The 16,941-nt window shown below is 42.1% G+C and overlaps 1 non-coding gene across 1 annotated transcript; it reads left to right on the forward strand.

Moving 5' to 3' along the window:
- The first annotated feature begins 16,171 nt into the window (after nucleotides 1-16,171).
- On the forward strand, nucleotides 16,172-16,245 carry TRNAN-GUU. The gene has a single exon. It is a non-coding gene; the product is annotated as a tRNA-Asn (tRNA).
- Nucleotides 16,246-16,941: the final 696 nt, after the last annotated feature.

Raw genomic sequence — 16,941 nt, forward strand, 5'->3', positions numbered from 1 at the left:
TATAAATAGTCTAGACTTCATATACTCTGTATATACATGCCATAACAAGCTTCCTCGGTCATTTGTGATGAGCTGTCCTCAGCTGTCCTGGTAATGCCCATTAAAAAAACCACCAAATATTTAAAGTCTGCTTAGGTCTTCTCACACACCACTGGTGTAAGAATATTAAACTCATCCCTTCAGTCTTGCATTATATATTCTTTGCCAGATTATTTTTTAATTGTTTTTGTGTGTGTGCACAAATCCCGAGGCATATGTGCAAATTAGGATTCCTGTCCCATGCCAATCTGGGCACATGCCTCATTTACATGCTCATTTGAAAATGTGAGTCTTGTCATTTCAATCTGCTACAGTAATTTAGCTCTAATGTGGAACTGGTGCCAGGGTTTTGAAGGGTTATTTTTCCTCTCCGTGGACAAACTGCTACACTGGAGTGGTTACATTCCTACTTAATGGCATGAAGCCACTTAAAAGAGTTAACCTTCTCTATGCAAACGTTAACAATTTTCTGGTAATATCATTCTACTTAAAATTAAATAGAAAATCAACTGCTGCTGTTACCGAAATACGCAGGTACTCTGAACCATAGCGTGATGGCAGAGAGTGCTCTTCAGCTCGCATCTATGCCACAGAAAAACACTGGGCGTAAACTCTGAAATAACTGGATTGCCCTGGATAGGTTTGCAAGTAAAATGAGCTTACTGCTAGCTCCATGTCTTCGTCTCTCACAGCATTCCCCATTCTGTTCCCTTCGCATACATCACAGAGCGCAACGCAGGAATCCAGTACTACGCGCCACGGCTGTAAGAGCAGCGGCCTCAGAGACAGGTAGACAGCTCCGGGGCCAAAGTGGAGGCCCAGAGCATACCAGAGGGTAAGAAATGTGCTGGCAACTGGGTGCCACGTCTGGAAGATGTATAACTTCATCTTGCAGATGCTGAGCGGAGCGGCCAGAGCAGTTGTCTTCAATTATGGTGAGAGCCAAAGGGTGGAGAGAAACAAAGAGGGTAACGAGAACTAGATGCTGTTCTGCCAGCTCCTGAAAGGTTATATGTTTATTCATTTAGTTAGTTACCAAAACACCAAGCTTTTTCAAGAGAAATCTAGACTTTGTATATGTCTGTGTGCAATACAAGTGCACAAACTAATCTGCATCCAAGATGGTAGTTAGCTACAGCGAATGGCAACGATACTGATGTTTATTATTTATAATACCCTCTTGGTCAAAATCCAGGAATCTGGCATATGTACGGAGGCATTCTGATTTCCCAAAAATTACCATCATGAGTAACTCAGAGATTATCATCTGCAGAGCACCCAAGTATGTGCTTTGTAGCACACATTGTCCTTGTCCTAAATGCTAATATTCCTGTTCTAAATGTCACTCACCAGGAGAGAGGACATCTGGGCAGAGAAGGTTTAGGGTCAGAAATGACATGATTTATGGCAGAAAGATCATAATTCTGCTCAGTAGACATTGGCACCTCTTCAGGAAATATTGATTAGATGGTGAAAAGCTTAGCTTTCTTCTTTGTGGAACAATTCACTCTAGCTGGGCTCTTCACACTGAAATATATTGTATATGAAGCAAATGACGAGCAGAGAACATTGACTCGGACTCAGAGGAGACTTAGCTCACACACATCCTCACCACCTCCTGCTTTCAGCACTGCCTTAAGCCATGCAAGATGTCCCTTTGAGGCACAGGCTGTTCAGCTACAAATAAAAAATTAGAGAGGTTTTAGCTCTGGCCCTGCGTGTCGCTGCATCTGATGCTGTTCACTGCTCCCTTTTCTACACTGCCTTGGGTTTAAACGTAACTTACTCCCAAGACTCTGCCTTTCCCTGGCGGTAGATCTTCTGTCACGGGGCATCTTTCCTCCCTCCTGTCCATCAGCTGGTTTGGGTCTGAGCCACCACCTTCCGCAGTGCAGCACTGCCGGAAGGCCACTTGCTGCTCAAGGCGTACCGAGGAGTCAGACCAAAACAAAGCTGTATTAGCCCGTATGATTTGTCGTACCATGCAAGGGCAAGTTCCATTGCTGACACTCAAGCTTCTTGTGATTAATGTTTTTCCCTTTACTGTATCAGGTCTGGTTTTAGTCGTAGATGTTAATAGTTGACACAGCCCTTTTACCTATACTCTAAGCCAAGTTGAAAACTCTGGGTGGCATTAAATAACAAAGTAAGTATGTGCAATAAAATAGATGCACTGTATATATTAGTAGGATAACATTCTTTAAATGGTTGGAATCCCAACTAAAGCATGAATAAGGAGCAGCATAACACCTTTGGAGAGAACAAATCCGAACCAGACAGATTATGGGTTCTTGGCTTTTCAGCATGTAAGAAATCAGTAATTTTATTTGTCACAGCTTACAACAGGCTTTGAACGTTCTTCTCCTTCCTTGACTAAAAGAACGTCAGAGAAATTCATGGTGTTGTATGCAAATGGAAATACTACCAGTACAAAACAGAAGGAATACAGCTTAAGGCCTGGCTCTCTGAAATTTTAAACTTTTAAATATGGAAAAAAAAAAAAAAAAAGGACTGGTATGATTGACTACAGCAAAGAGAAATCTATGGAGCTTGTATCTGGATATCCATCAAATGCTGTAAGCAGCAGCACTGCAAACCGTGTCCATAAGATCACACTCTTCTGGTGGATTGAGGGTCTTTTGCTAAGTCTTCAAAGTTTCAAAACACGTTGTTCTGAAGCCCACAGCCTTTCAAATCGATGGTTTGTGAAAATAATTCACCAACACACACAATGGTTCGAACGCTATGGTATATAACACAGAGTACAGGCTTGCATCAGCCATATTCTTGGTGTTGAGGACACTGTGGGTTTAACAGAAGTTGTTTACCAAGGAGAATGTTACCTGGAAAGAAAAGAGGTTGCATAAAGTTTTTCTTCCAGATCAATGATTGCCTTACTTTTGAAGGTTACTACTACCACCAAATTGTTCACATGTGCAGGGCTACATTATAAAAATGACACCACTGGAGTTCAAGAGTTTCTAAAAAAGCAACAGCCAAAATCCTAGCCAGAAAGATATTTTATCTTTGTAGACAGAACGTGATTGAGGAAAATGTGAAACTTAGTTTACCGAGTTCTACTCCTGATTGAATATGCAGATAATAAAAAACACAACAGATTTTTCAAGAGACAGCTGTCAAAGATTCTTACTTTCCTGCAAACAGCCTGTGATTTGGCAAATGAACACAACATTTTTATGGTTAATTTTTTTAACTCTGACCATGATATAATAACCAATACATAATTTATACCTGCTTAACATAAGGTGATTTGCTAGAACTAGAACTGTTAACTAGAAACAGTATTTATTTCTCCCTCTAGCTCCATCCTATTCTGTTTACAATCTGATAATCTGGTTTAGAATAGTTATCTTATAGATTTATGAGAGTCATATGTGGTCAAACAAAGAACACGCCCTTTAAAATATATATTTGAAGTATTGTCCCAAAATAATAAGTTATGTTTATTTACCTAAAATCTGTCTCACACATGCAAAGTATCAAGAGTCATTTGAAACTTAAAGATCCATAATAAAGTTCTGAACAAGAAAAATAAAGGCTATGAACGTACGCTTACAACCACTCTATAATTATCAACAAGGCTTTCTTTATGAAACTCTTGTTTCTCTTAGTTGCTGCTTTAGTTAAATCCACACAGGACTACAGAAAGGGAAACATCTAAGTTCCTGTATAAAATACAATCTTTTCCCTCGATGGCAAGAGGAAAATCATGATGCATAAGAATTCTTTAATATATTTGCCTTTAGAGTTTATTGACTTTACTTCTACTGGTATTTTGCCATGAAGGAATAACATTCAGTTACCAAAACTGAATCCTTGCTGACTTAAAAACCCATCCATTCAACTACATTTTTGAACCAGTTGTATTAATTCAACCAGCATGAAGGTAGCTGGGCAGAGAGCGCTAGGTCAATGAGCTGTATTTTAAAGGTTTTCTTTCTTAAAAAAAAATAAATACATCAAGCCGAAAAACATGTACCATAAGTCAGGATTCAGTGACTGGAAGGTGGAGCATACATCCCTCTGGGATAATAAATCAAGTTAGTACTTGAATTTGTATCATCTTAGAACATCTTTCAAATTTATTTATTAGGTAGCAGAATGATTTTATCTTATCCATGTGTAGCCATCTAGTTCTGCCTGTATCAAGCTGTTCCAGACTGCATCTCTCTGAGCAGTAGCCTGTGCCGTGTTGGAAAGAGGCTACCATTGATGAATATGGTTTTGATTTTGGAAAAGTGAGCTGTCTGTCTTTATCATGGATTAAGGTATCATTCGAAGGTACACAGTACGCTCGGCGTGGAGCGGGCCAAGGTAGTCTCCGTCCCCGCCAGCCCTCCAGCCAGGCTCTCCATCTGGTTCTCATAACACTCCCCAGCTACATTTCATCTCGTAAGCTGAAGAGACGACGTTAGATTAAAAGCAGGCCCAGCAGCGATAGGTTTCAGAAGTTGGGGCAGGTATTCTAATTATGTAACACATGTAGTCATTTCTGGTACATAAATTGGCTTCTTACCGGTACGTATTTTATTGGTACCGGTTTCTCCAAGGACGGGCGCTTTAAGGTAAACAGCATCAGTCTGTACCAACGCACTGGGGTAAGGAAAACTTCTGTTTGTGTTTTGTCTCTTTAGTCCATTTTTTACTACCTTTTAACTAAATCCTAGAAGACTAGTAAATAGCAAGCTGCTTAAACCCTTGCATCATTCTCCTGGGCAGGAGATGCTGCAAGAGGACTCGTGTTTTCTGAACTCTATCTTGTCACTCCATTTTCAACACCGCAGCCTCCATCGCAACAAAATCCACCCCGGTGCAGATCCTCAGGCTCACGTGAAGCCCCCCAGAGTTCAGTGGGATTCGGGGGCTGTAAACTTCCTAACTGGCAGATCCTTATTGCAGCACTGGGGACAATTGTACCAAAAAAAAATCTGATTTACTGTTGCCATAGGTACTATTTCAAGAGCAGCATACAAAGCCATATAGCAAGCATTACACTTGCTCAGTGATATCCTTTGAGTATTGGTTGAAGTGACTTACATCCATTGTTTTTGAAATAAAAATGATTTATTTAGGCCCACGTTCAGGAAAGCATTCAAGTATAGGTTTAAATAAAATAAGCTAGAAGTAGAATAAAATAAATTGTCTAAAGTACACTGAAGTATCTGGCAAGGAAGTTTTCTGAACCCTTTTTAGGAGGTTTCTGACATAGTTAAAACCGAGAAGAATTAATGAACATCCTAATGCAAGGAATCACATGGTTTCTACAGTAAATAAAAGGTAAATAGCCTCTTCGAGTTGAAAACCTGACAACTTTAGATTACAACCCTTCCAAAATCAAAACAAAGTAAGTTTGCTAAAAGTAGTGCAAGGCAGCGGTGACCGTGTAAGCTATTTCTCTACCCTGATGAAACAAGCATCAACCCTTTATGCGGTCCAGCAGGTAATCGGGTTTAATCAAAGGGAACATTGAATTTCTATTGATTTTGCTGTAATGCAAGCCAGCACCTAGAGCTAGTGTCATCTCAGGATCTTGCCACAGGAACAGTTATGTTTGTACCAAGTGGTACAAATATAACTGGCATATACCACTGCAAGCCAACCTATACAAAAGCTATTGATCAGCTCCACAGATTCTTTTTTCCTCCCAGCCCATGAACACCCAGTGAACTAGCAAACTGTTTTGTTACACGGCAGACTTGAAAACTCCACAAATAACCTCCACCTAGTAGAGAGATTTTAGCAGATTTCTTGGATTTCTCACTCTTACTTAAACCAGTATGTCAATAAACAGAATACCTTCATGCTTGGTATGAATCTCATATTTCTCCTGAACTATCCTGGAATCCTGAACTTCCACCTGTCCGACATGAAAGGAGCATTTAACAGAATTTACTGGTTAGTGGAATTTACCCTACAGGTTGCCTTTTTTTCCTTATTCCACAGGCGGGTAAGGCTCCAAGACTGTTGAAAAAGTTCAGCGGGGGACAGCATTATACAATCTCTGTGCGCATTGTAGCCCTATATTTAAGAACACATTTAGTTACAATTTATTTCCATGGCCTGTTTTCTTTTTCAGCAGCCTGTGTGAATTCTTTCAGGATGACATTAAATCATTCAGCTGCACCCATTGTGTTGGATTCAATATAGAGTGGACCAAAGAATGTATAGGCTGAATGCCACACTGTCTCTTAGGAATTACATGCTTGCTAGAAGTAAATTATGGTGTATTATAATACAAAAATATTGTCATGAGTTATTTGTGGCTAAACACCAAAACAAAGTAATATGTGGCAACATCTGATACACAATTGACTTAAAACCATTTGCGCCAAGGAATTAGTTACTAACCAAAACTATTGCCATTAACTTGTTCCGTAACAAAACATTGCACAAAAGAAAAATAAAATAATTTTATGTGGCCATGGAAAGCCCCATCCTTAGGCTAACACTCAGCTAGATGTTGGGCCATCCCTCTCAGCCTCATCCACTCCACCTAAACTGAATAAACTGGGCATTTTACTTTGAACTCGCTCCTTCCCATCCAGGTTCCAGCTCTGTATTGACCTGTTCCTGCGCTCGGTGCCACAAGCCAGCTTTGCACACCCAGTGTTCCCCATATGCTCTGAACTGCTCTCATTCACTTTTCCTTTTCACTTCACCCGATTTGTTTCCCCAAGCCCTCTGGAGCCATCCTGCCCAGAGTCTCTGGATGCTGTCACAATACAAGTAATTTGAGGTGAAAAAGCCTCCATTCTAAAAATGGAATAAAGGGGACACTTGGAAAGAATTTCAAGCTTTCTAGAATAAATAAAACATTTTAAATGTTGTTCAAATATGTTGCTTTCATCTCTCTCTTTATTTCTTTAAAGTTAATTGGTAAGAAAGAAAGAAGTCACCAGGACACACATTCCAGGAGTCTCCTTGGTATAAATTAGGCAGCACACACACTGCACACCAGTAACAATGAAATGACCCCTTAAAATACTGCATTTCTTGCCAAGCATAACTTCTTCAAAGACTTTAAACTTCACCACTAAACTTTTCCTAGTTGAAGTTGGAGCACGATTCAGGGAAAGAAAAAGGGGCTAAAGCAACCCATCTCAGCTGCTGTTTTCAGTAGAGAAGCAGGTCCAATACTTAAGGAAGAGATGCTCTCAGCCTCTAAGCCCCCCAATTCTTCTCCAGGATTAAAACTATCAGACTCCCATCATCAGCAATTTGGGTGCATCTCGTTCCCAGCATGCTTGTGGCAACCACTCACACTTGCTGTGTTTGGTCCATTTACTTCCAGACAAGATCCAGCACTGGGGTCTTCACCAAGATGGAATTTAAATTGGAGGACAGAGGAGCAACATCAGAACCAGCTCCTGATGGACCCCATTTGGGCTGTACTGCAATGGTCCATCAACACACAGAAATCAAAATCACAGAAGTTTAGCAGTTTAATTTAAAAATGAATGGTAGGCAAATACTACAGAGTCTTATTCCTCCCACTCTTCAAGGTTACAGCTTTGTTACTGTGACTCCTGTGCACTTGATGGATTGGATACTAATGGGCCACAGGAAACAAAAACAGATGACTAACATTAGCCAGTAAGTGTAAGCACCAGGGAAAGGCAAAAATAGGCTGCTTTTAGTTCCTTCCATGTTGTCCAGCTATTCAGAAGAAGCACAAACACCAAGAAAATTATTCATAATTTGCACTTAAATAGAATCTTCTATTACAGAGTATCACAGCTGTTTATGACTTAAATATTTGGTACTAAAGGGTGTCTGACAGTCATTTGCAGAGAAAAATGCAAAGAATAGGAGACAGCCAAACTGCACAAATATATTGCACACGCCACTGTGGGTGTCACTGAAAATATGGAAAACATTTAGAAGGAAAAGTGAAAAGAGCTGAAATGTAAATCTTTTATTCAATAAGACTTCAGAAAATAGTTCTTCTCAAATGTTTTTCCTTGCACTGCTTTCTTTAAGGCAAAAAAAAAAAGAAAAAATCCCTTCTCTCCACAAGCTCCCTCTTCAAAAGAAAAGGAGTGTTTGATTCCACTGAAACAGCTCAGTGTCATGAAACAGATCTCCATTTTTCTGAGGAGAGAAAATCCCAACTGTTTTTCTACCTTTTCTGCTCACAGAACTCAAGTTGCTTTCGGCAGCTATTAACAAAAAAAATGCACAAAGTGAAATACTTGAAAAAAATCCAAAAATAGGTTAAACAACCCTGTCAGTCTCCCTGCATCCTGCACACTCAACCCTGCAAATGCCGAAGTGGCATTTGATACTAACAACTCTCTTGCGGAGTTTGTCTCTGAGCATCTGTGCCTGTATTTAGAAAAAAATAAAATAACATCACCACTGTACCAAACAACAGAAAATGGTTTAGCTCATAAAGTAAGGTTCCTAACCGATCTATACCGGGACAATTATCAGGGATGTGTACCAAGAAATAGAGTTAAAGCCTATGAAGACTGAATGCCTGTTTTGTAGGGCTTCCAGCAGATACCCTTTCACATCAGTCCAATTCACAAAATAAGCTGCTGCCATCTTATGGAAGAGACCTTGAAAAGCATTTGGTCCAAAACCAGTCTTGCCCTTCCTTCCTTGCTGCATCTCTTTATCTCCCTTGGTTTACTCTGGGATTAATAACTTTTTAAAGAAAAGAATTTCCTCGCTTTGCAAAGATCTGCCTATTGTGGTGAGTTATTCTTTGTGGCAGTTGCTTTCTCACCCATGATTTTACAGTAATTTTCAGACCATCCAGGAAATCAGACGGAGTAGTGTACTGAGAAAGGGAACAAAGCCGCCGGGCTGTTAATCCTGACACCGCCTCGGACAGAGGTTTCTTGTACGGGACAACAAAAGCCAGCTGGAGCCATTCAGCCACTACAGCATAAAGTCATCATTTTTGCCCAGTCTTAAGGCAGTCATTCTTTGTGCTCCATCTCTGGCCTTCTTTATATGGCCAGCTTGAACCAGTTTAACTGAAGGTGTGATTTTTAACATGCTTATTAAGATAAATGAAGATATGCCAGCTTAAGCCTGAAGCCAGCATGGATACAAGAGTTCGATTTCTCCATCTGTAAGACAGAAAGAGCTGTGTCTGCAGAATGTCAGGGAGCTTTGCGGAGAGATTTTGCCTTTGATCCAAAAGGTAAATCCGTCTACAAGCTTCCATGTTACTGCATGATAGAAATGCAAGATTTTGGACAAGGATTGCCTGTGAAAGGAGAGTGGCCAGCAAAGCTAAGACACTGTATTTGTGTGAATGTAGGACTCCCACAAGTTCACAACACTTGTGACCTAGGACACGATATTTACCTTGAACATTTAAATAAAAAAATTTTTGGAAGGAATACGATCAGCACAAGAATCAGGATAGATGCCAAGGAGAGAAGCCAAGTGTCCTCCTCGCCTCCCACAGCAGCTAACACTGACCCACCACCAGCAAGCCGGAGCTCCCCAGCCCTTCTGGGGCTAGCACCAAGGAGTAAAATACAATCACTGGTTAACCACTTACCTCCTTGTATCGAACCTGGCCTCATCTTTTCATTTTCCTCCTCCCCATGAAAGAGTTCCCAACCCACTGATAATAAGGGAGAACATTAAGGAATTCTTACTGAGAATAAACAGGTCCTAGTAGCTAGATTTTTAAACCATATTATCTAGATTTTAGTAACTTGCCTCCAAGAATCCTACAAGAGCTAACTAAGGAGCTATCTAATCATTTGATACCTATGTCTAATAAATACTGAATTCCACTGAAATTCCATGAAGCAGAGAAGTTATGGTGCTGTATCAGTATCCAAAAAGCAGGAAGATCTGGAGCTATATAGACAGACGTCAATCCCAGACAATGCCGTATCAAGGTGATGCAGTACGGCATTAATAAAGAATGAAAGTGTATTTTAATCACTGTGCTGCTAGGAGGCTCAAACCAGAGAGCAGAACTACACCAGGGACGGAAAAGATTGGTAAGGGCTTTTACAGCATCCAGACCTGCATGTACCTGCACTAAACAGGTTGGGTGAGGGACAAATGGCAACATGAGGTAAGTCAAGAGCACAAGTCTTTAAATGAGATTGGCCAGAGGGTGGAATAGCTAGCAGAATTAAGCCTTTTTAAACACCATTTATTGGAAATGGGTCTTATCAGAAAAATCTGCTTTTCTTCTTTGGAACAAACACAAAATGGTGAGGAAAATTATGCAGTTTTTAGAAGTTTGACACACTGTGATCAGGTGTTCTCAGGTAAAAGCCCACACTACATGGTATTTGTAAGCCCCATGCTCAGTAGATTAAAGTGACGTTACTCACAAGGTAAATGTCAGCCAGAAACCTCGGACAGTAGCGCAGGCATGACACTGCAGGCACTCCATTTTCATCAAGAGTTTGTAAAAATTGTAAGTCATTGCTAGTAACAGTCAAAAAAAACCACCAACCAACTTTGACAGACAGCTGAGAAGGGCAAATAAACCCTACAAGAGACATCCGGATCACTTGGTAAGATGAGTCCATTAAAAGAGCACATACATCCAACACATCTCTACATCAGTCTTTCCAAGAGCAAAACTGTAACTGAAATCTGCTCTAATCCAGAGGAAGCATAACTGCGTCCTCTCTTCCCTTAACCCAAAGCCGTAGTGCTAGAGCAAGATGGCAGAGCCAGCCTTGGGTACACAAACTAACGGCTCCTGGCTCAGGCCATAATCCCTATTTCCCCATACTCCCCGTGTGCCTAAATGAAGCTTATATAGAGCATCACTGAACTATTACAAGGAAGCTACCGCTACTGTACTGGAAAAGAACTGGTTGGCATCAAGGATGCTAGGTGGAAACTCAGGCACGTTAGTTCAAGCTGTGGGTTTCTGTCTCCTTGTGCGATTTTACACAAATAATTTCTGCCCAACTACTCAAAGGGAGTTTGCCACCTAAATGCTTCTACAGAAATTAAGACCCATCTTGCAGTGACCCTGCAAGCCTATCTCAAAGCACTGCAGAAGGCTAATGACTGCGGAGAGCTCACATGTTATGGTAACGGAGAGCTGCAGGTGCCCAAGACAAATATACTATCTTCTTTCTTTTGTATCAGCTTGCAAAGTCTCATTTTGCAGCATTTCTTAGTTAAGCCTGCAAATATCTTATTATAACATTCACATTGGTCTTTAAATAATAAAAAAAAAAAGTATTCCAGCATTTTCATGGCCCCTTACTGAGAGATATAAAATTTCAGTGAGGAAAGAGATCATTGTTTCAAGGGTCTACTTAGTTTCTAATCAAAGCATAAAAGAAAGATTTTTTTTAAAACACATATTTAAGATATGAAAGACACATTGCCTTTTGTCTGTTTTTTTCTTTTACTTTTTTACTTTCCTAACAGGGTCCTCTGAACAGGTTCATTTAAAATGGTCTTTCTACAGTGCCCAGTGTTTTCTTTGGCATATTTGGAGAACTAGATTTTGGGATAAAAGTAAATTGCACTAAAAGACCAAAACGGGATTAGGAGATTTGACAGGACTTCATAAAAATCAGTTCTGCATGGGCGAAGGGGGAATTTTTCAATAGGTCATTTTAAAAATAAAAGCTGTGAAGGAAAAGGTTCTGCTTGGTGGCAAACTCCTCTAACCCTTGCAAAGCCTACAGGAGAGTCTGAAAGGGAGGCAGAGCTTACAAGGCACAAGAACACACACAAACTCTCACATCTTTAAGTTATTTTACACATGATTAGGTACAATTTTTCATACAATGCACACACGCACTTGAGCAATGGCACGGTCCTGAAGACAGACCTTTACGGCAGTCTGTCTTGCAAGTCATTTGGGACTCAACATCTTAACATTCTCTCTTAACATCTCTCTTAACATTCACAGTCCTGCTTTTCACCCTACCCCCAGATCACTCCCTCACTTCCCCATATTGGTTATGCTGTAAAAATATCTAGGGTTCAAGGGGGATAAGGAGCATATGCTGCTTGCAAGGATGGGCGCAGAAGACTGCTCGCACTATAGGTGTAAGTCAACCTGCAGAGCACTTTCCAGCCCCTCTGCTACCACCGGTGGCTCTGACTGTGCAGGATGGATTCCTGAGCACTGCATGAGGAGACAGCACAGTCCTTCAACATGGTGCACGTTTCTAGAGCATGATTTGAGCAGCAAAACGTTCAGAAGGTATGTAACCCCTTGCTAACAGATAGCAACTGCTTGCTTTATTTAGTAGTTCCCCTATTAGAGATGTCAAAGTAATCCTTCTTGCAATGCAGACAGTGAGCGCAAGTAATTACAAAATATCATGCTATTCTCTAGGATAAGCTGCCATTAAATTATGTTGCTGTCTCGGTGCCATGTAATTTCTTCCCTTCCCGTTTTCAGCCATGCCTGCAAGACTGAACATCCCTGAAATATTTCCAATCTAATCTCCTTTTATTACTAAGTTAACATTAGACCTAGAACTTTCCACTAAGTATAGGGAAACCACCCCAATGTTAATCACTTACACGTGGTCACTAACATATTAACAGCAGCCACTCCAGAAGACTTCAACCGCGCAGCGCTGCCGGGGCTAAACGCGGCAGGAAAGCGTGCGGAGCCTTCAAGCACAGGCCGGGGTTGAGACAGAAGCCCAAGCACGGCACAAACGAGAAAACATCTATTTAAATAACAACCGAAACAATTCTCAATTATATGATTTACTTACAGCTAGAACAAAACACTCAAACACCATCTGCCAGAAAAATTAGGGGCTCTTCAGCATTTGTTTTTCCTTAACATGTTTTCATGTGTTTCCAAGTCCACTGACTTGATTCCGGCCGCACCGCAGCAGGGCGCAGCCGGGGCTGGTCATCCCCAAGGGTTTGCCTCGGCTCAGGGGTGCCTACTAATGATACCACAGCTTTTTAGGACTCAGCTAGGAGACAAAGTTCCAAGCAGACATTCTGAAATATGTGGACTACCACAGGATCATTAAACTAAACCCTCAGGTTTCAGTGAATAAAAAAAGCCTTAGAGGTGTTTTCCTGTGTACACCATAGAAAGACACAGAGCAGTTAAGCTGCTTTCCTCAGAGCCACACTGACAGCTAAGTCAGTTACTAGGTTTAAGCTTTTTGATATGGTTCATTTCCACAGACACTGATGCATTAAAAAAAAAAGAGAGGTACAGGTTCAGAGAGAGATTACATTACTAGCTCTGTACTGTATTACCCAAAAAGAAAAAAAATTGAAAAGGCATCACTTTGCCACAAGCAGCTTTCCTGCCCAGCAGGAAATGCAACTGCTTCTTTACTTTACATATCATAAATGAAACAATCTTCAGCTTGGTTCCATTAGGCACGTACGCATCACCTGGCAAACACAGATTTCAGTAGAAGCCCCAGCTAAAAGAACAAGCTCTCATTACAGCAAGGGAAATAAAGGTTAAACGGAAGGACAAGCTTTCCATTATTAAGGTTCCAAGAACAGTGGAAGAGGTTGTCTGCAGAGGCAATAAAATCTTCATTGTTGGGTTTCTTGTAAGAGTATTTTAAATACATGAATGGTTTAGTGTACTTGATCCTTTCGTAGGGTAGAAAGAAAGACTACCGTGGTGTCTTAAAGTCCCTTCCTGCTCTGTTTTCCCAGACTAAGTCTGCAAACAAAGGATGTATTCAGACTTCAAGCTAGTACAATAAAATGTTCCAATCTGTGTACTGTCAAATGATTTCGACTTCTCTGGAGGGAAATTCAATGCTTTTATTGCTTCTGACTACTACTGTGAAATACATAGCAAATAATTTCCACTAAGCTCAGAAGACTGCTACTCATATTTTGAGGAGCGCAAGAGAAAGGAAGCATATCATTGCAGACCCTCAGGTATCACTGCTGTCTATCTGCAGCTTACAGAGGAAATGTCATTGCACTTCTTTTTGATTGCTCCAGCCCCACGCAGTTTGCCTCTCCTATTTAGGCAAAAGGAAATTACAAGACCAAGAGATGTTTTGGGTTTTTTCTTACCCTTTAAAGAGAGAAGAGAAGCAGGCAGGATATTCCCAGTGTTAAACTCACCTGTTGGCTCAGTCCACAGATATCTGTAAGCCTGCCCATCATACTTCATCACATTTGCCTGTGAAACAACAGAAGTTTCCTTCACCCCCTTTGCCAGCTAGTGCACAATCCCAGGAGAAAGAAACAGCACGGTAGGAAGGTGCTCCTGCCCCTGGGGGAAGACGAGTCGGTCAAACCTCACAGCCAGAGAGGGTCCATTCCCAAATATGCTCCCTGTGGCACCAAACCAGAGAAGACCCAGGAAGCAACCCGCTTTCTGGAGGCGTACGTTCAACTATTGAGCTCTGCACTGCTTCAGCCAGACTGCCATCGGTACCTGAACTGCCTCCCACATCTCTGCCACATAACAGCCCATCGGTGCTTTTCACACCCTTAACTCATTTACCATCTTTCTACCTGGATTGCTACATTTGTAGAATGAGCCACAGGCATTCACACCTGACACAAGAGGGTACTGTTATATCTTCTGGTTCACACCAAGGATCAGCAATGTGCTGAAATTATTGCAGCCATTTCACGAACCTGAAAAAGGATCTCTGTGCCCTAACACTTGTCTCTTCCAATTAGATCTTCTGATTTAGGAAGTCTTCTCTCTCCTACAAAGCTTTGACTCAAAGACTAAGTTACTGAAAAGCCTGTATGAGTAATGCCTGCAGTCTTGAAAACCAACAATTTGTTAATTCACACATAATTTGCCCAAGCTTGAATGCTGTTACTGCTCCAACAGATTAGGTTGGAAACTGTCTGAGAGCCCAGTACCATCCTCGTTAGCTCCCGAGGGGAGCAGCCAGTGGAGCAAGGCGCCAGCGCCTGCTGCGGGACAGACCAGCTCCGCATCTTTGAGGGATGCGGCACAGGCTCCCTTACAGCACAGCTTAAAACACCAGAGGAAGGGAGAGGAAGCTGCTCTCTGCCAAACTCCGTACCAGGAGAGGCTATCTGCTGCTGCTACTACTGAAGTACGTTTTCCCCCACCTACCAGTTCCTATCCCTCGAAAAGAAAATTGCTCAAACTCCTTCTAAAACAATTACCCGCACATCTGCCTGTGCTTACGCAGCTCAGTTACAGGAGCACTTCAACAATGAACAATGTTGTCAGCAGCACTCCAAAGTGCAACTTTGCAGAGATTAAGCTTCTTAACTTTTAAAAGCAATTCAACCATTTTTCAAGCCACTGTTTTCAGGTATTTTCTTAACCAAATGAACAACAAAAAAAGGCAAAGATATTAAAATAGACAGTTTCCTTCTGTCAGGAAACTAGACACAGAACAGGTACAGATTCACTAGCTGAATAGAACTCAGCTGCTGCCATGTTTCTCAGTATTTCATAGCCTTTGGTTGCCGTCAGTACACAAGGGCATACAGAGTGAAAGGCTCCATCTTTTTGTGGTTGGTGAATGACAGTGAAAAATACATATGCCCACCGCAAACTGAAGTTATCAGTGCTTTGAGTTAGTACACCTATGAAACTTAAAAAAAAAAAAAAAGCAAGTTTTGCCATGGAATCTTCACTGTTCGTTAAGACCTGCCCAAGAGCTGTCGCATTTCCAACTCCCAGTTCCCAGATGCAGTGAGAATTATGCAGTCAGCATCTCAGACATCTCTCAATCCATGTTCTGAAGCGTACCTGTGTTTTGCTTTAGTTGCATTAACTTTCACGGCCACACCAGTTTTCAGACTTCTTACAGCCATGCCCATGAGCACAAAAAGCACACGTGTACTGCAGGGCATTTCTGTAGCTTTGCCTAGAGAAACAGTGCTGTGAACCCCCCTCTGAAGCACTGGCAGATGGCCTAGCAACGACATGACCCCAAACCCTCCTCTCGAGTGGTGAGGAACAGCCGCTTCCTCAAACCAAGAGAATCTCATCTTTCACACCCCACAGGAGGCAATAGCAGTGCCCCCCCCCGCCCCATCTCTTACAGTCTTCTGACACAGTTACACACCAGGTTTGTTGCAGCAATAAGCCAGCAGTACTGGTCTGTCACCGTCCAAGACACACAGCCACCACCATCAGCAGTTACCAAACACGATCGGGAATTCAGCATTTCCGAAGAAAAATGCTTGCACATCGGTCTCTGTGGCGCAATAGGTTAGCGCGTTCGGCTGTTAACCGAAAGGTTGGTGGTTCGAGCCCACCCAGGGACGGGCTCCCCTTTTAAGGGCCTACAGGAACTCCATAAAGCCCAACAAAGGAAGGGCCAAGTCCTGCTCCTGGGGAGGAACAACCCCAGGCACCCATAGATGCTGGGGGCTACCGCACTGTAAAGCGGCATGGCAGAAAAGGACCTGGCAGTCCTGGTAGACACCATGCAAACATAAGCCAGCAAAGTGCCCTTGCAATGCGATAGCCACAAGAGTCTCCTGGAGGAGAGTTAGGAGCATTGCCAGCAGGTTGAGGGCCATGATCTTTGCCTCAGCACTGGTGAGGTCACACCTGGAGTACTGTGTCCAGTTCTGGGCTCCCCAGCACAAGAGAGACATGGACATACTGGAGAAAGTCCCAGGAAGGGTCACAAAGATCATTAAGGGACAGGAGCACCTCTCCCATGAGGGAAGACTGAGGGAGCTGTGACTGTTTAGCCTGGAGAAGAGAAGGCTCAGGGGAGATCTTACCAATATAGGTAAATACCTGAAGGGAGAGTGCAAAGACAGCAGAGCCAGGCTCTTCTCAGTGATACCCAGCAGCAGGACGAGAGGCAACAGGCACAAGCTGGAACACAGAAGGTTTCAGCTGAGTATCAGGAAACATGTTTTTCCACTGTGAGGGTGACTGAGCACTGGCACAGGTTTCCCAGTGTGGTTGTGGGGTCTCCCTCCTTGGAGATACTCAGAAGCCATTTG

The sequence above is a fragment of the Phaethon lepturus genome, unplaced genomic scaffold, assembly GCF_000687285.1.
Source record: "Phaethon lepturus isolate BGI_N335 unplaced genomic scaffold, ASM68728v1 scaffold501, whole genome shotgun sequence".
NCBI lineage: Eukaryota > Metazoa > Chordata > Aves > Phaethontiformes > Phaethontidae > Phaethon > Phaethon lepturus.